The 2,117-nt window shown below is 56.1% G+C and overlaps 1 protein-coding gene across 6 annotated transcripts in view; it reads left to right on the top strand.

Moving 5' to 3' along the window:
• Positions 1-2,117, top strand: part of NFAT5 (nuclear factor of activated T cells 5) — a 55,537-nt gene continuing 53,420 nt past the window's right edge. For 2 of the 6 annotated variants that reach the window (XM_015640059.2, XM_015640066.2), the window contains exon 1: positions 160-253. The gene's annotated coding sequence lies outside the window, so the exon portion shown is untranslated. Of the gene's footprint in view, positions 254-2,117 lie in introns of all 6 variants that reach the window. The other 4 variants (XM_015640058.2, XM_015640060.2, XM_015640056.2 and 1 more) reach the window with 4 other exon arrangements.

Here is a 2,117-nt window from a genome sequence, read left to right as displayed (position 1 = left end):
GGAGCTGATACTGCTGGGCCAGCAGCGTCCCAGCTTTTGGCGCTGTTGTTTCACTGCCCAGCCATGAATGCCTGTGCCTCTCAAAGGCACCTTCTCCATCCCGAATTGCTCCATCCCTGAGCACTCTGAGACAGAGTGCTCTCTCAGCCACTTCTCTTTCAGGACTAAGATCTGTTTTCCTTCCCCACCACAGCCCATCTGCTGGTGGCACCTTCTCCAAGAGCCTCTGTCTCCCTCATCACTCAGACAGGAGGTGAGTATAGCACAGTCTTACATTGTTTTCCCTGGATGCTTCCCAAACAATTGAGTTTTGTAGTGCCAGCATAGCAGTACCTCTCCCTCCCTTCATGGACAGACATTCCTCCCTCCCTTGCAAGGCAGGGCAACCCCTGCCTGGCACAGGTGAATCCCCCTTTCCTTCTGAAGTTATCAGGCTTGGGACTGCCAAAGGGGAACCTTTCCCTTCAGCTCTCCCAAGTATGACTGCTCCAAGAGAGCTGGAGAGGGACTTCAGAGTGCCAGGACAAGGGGGAATGGCTTCCCACTGGCAGAGGGCAGGGTTAGATGGGCTGTTGGGAAGGAATTCTTCCCTGAGAGGTTTCTAAGTCCCTGAAACAGGTTGCCCAGGGAAGTTGTGGCTGCCCCATCCCTGAACATTTTGCTGAGCGACTCGGTGATCACAGCAAACCCTTTTGGAAGACTTTTAACTAGGGAGGATGCTTGTGCCTGACTTGAACAATGCATGGGTGAGCTGTGCTGAGCATCCTGGAGCAGCAGCAGAACTGTGGTGTGCTACGACCGAGTGTTCCTGGGGACTGGCACGGCTGCATCCTGGCCGTCACTGCCTGGGGAAGGGTCTTGGCTGATGATGGCTGATGGACAGGGATGAAATCCATAGATGTACTGGAGTCCTGTGCCCTCCTGCCACACCGTGAATGAACTCAGGTGGAGAAGATGAAAATCCAAGACAGCTCCAGGAATTAAAGCAGCTTGTCTGTCACGAAAGAGGACTGACTTCAAATGCCACCAACCTCACACTGTGCAGCTGCCACTGCTCTTCCAGGGCTGTGAGACACGGACACCACGTGTGTCCCATCCTGACACCACGGACACTGCCTGTGCAGGCAGGGGATGCTGCAGAGCAGGGCAACACGACAGAACAGAGCCCCAGTGCTCCAAGGACCAGCTCAGTGGTGCCACAAGCATGGGACTGTGGTTGAGTGCTTGGTGAGGACACCAGTGTGGCCATCCCACAGTGACCAGCTGATCAGTGGGGCGAGGGGCTCAAGGGTTGTTCACTGTTGGGCTGCAGCAGGAGCACGAAACTACTGAGTGCTTTTAGAGCGAGATTTCGCTGGGATGCGAGAGCAGGCTGGCAAGGAGCTGGCAGCAGAAGGGACGGGAGCCAACCTTTTGGTGTCCCAGGGAAACTGGACCCTGTGCAGCGCCGGAGGCACGCGGCAGCTGTTCACAGCTCCTTCCGCCTCCATTTTTCACAGCTTAAGCACTTGCCTGGCATCTCCATCCACTCACACACAACCTCTCTTGCTCTCCCATCCTTTCTCCACTTTCAAAGCGTATTTTGGACACTGGAAAAGTAATTGTACATCTGTGCGGGACACCTTTCCACACCTTCTCCTCCTTCCTATGCCTTTCAGGAAAAGGGGCTCCCAAACTCCCTCTCAAGAACTGTGCTCATATCCCAATTCCCCACATGTGGGACACTTGTTTCTTAAGGCAGCTGCCATCCGTGTCAGTGATAACTGTTGACATTGCTTTTGCATTTTCACGTTATTTGGAAATAGCTGATTTTTGGGACAGTATCTGCCAGTAGGATTGCCAGCTCTGCCTTGTGGGTATCCATGGCATAGCCATCCACAGCCGACCCTGACCCCCAGCACCGGGCGAGAAGGGTCGGCCACAGCCCCTCGAGGCACAGCCCCGGCCGCAGGAGCTGGGGACAACCGGTGCTGCCGCCCTCACCCCGGGAGGCTTCCCTCAGAGCTCATCCTGGGGCCTTGAACGGCCCTGCCGGATCCCAGATCCCGGGGGCTCCCCTGAGCGGCTCTCCTCACCCCGGCTCCCCTCAGTGCAGGGCTCTCCCTTGAGGGTCCATA

Source organism: Parus major, chromosome 11, assembly GCF_001522545.3.
Source record: "Parus major isolate Abel chromosome 11, Parus_major1.1, whole genome shotgun sequence".
NCBI classification, from domain to species: Eukaryota; Metazoa; Chordata; class Aves; order Passeriformes; family Paridae; genus Parus; species Parus major.
This window is presented reverse-complemented; position numbering and strand designations above follow the sequence as displayed.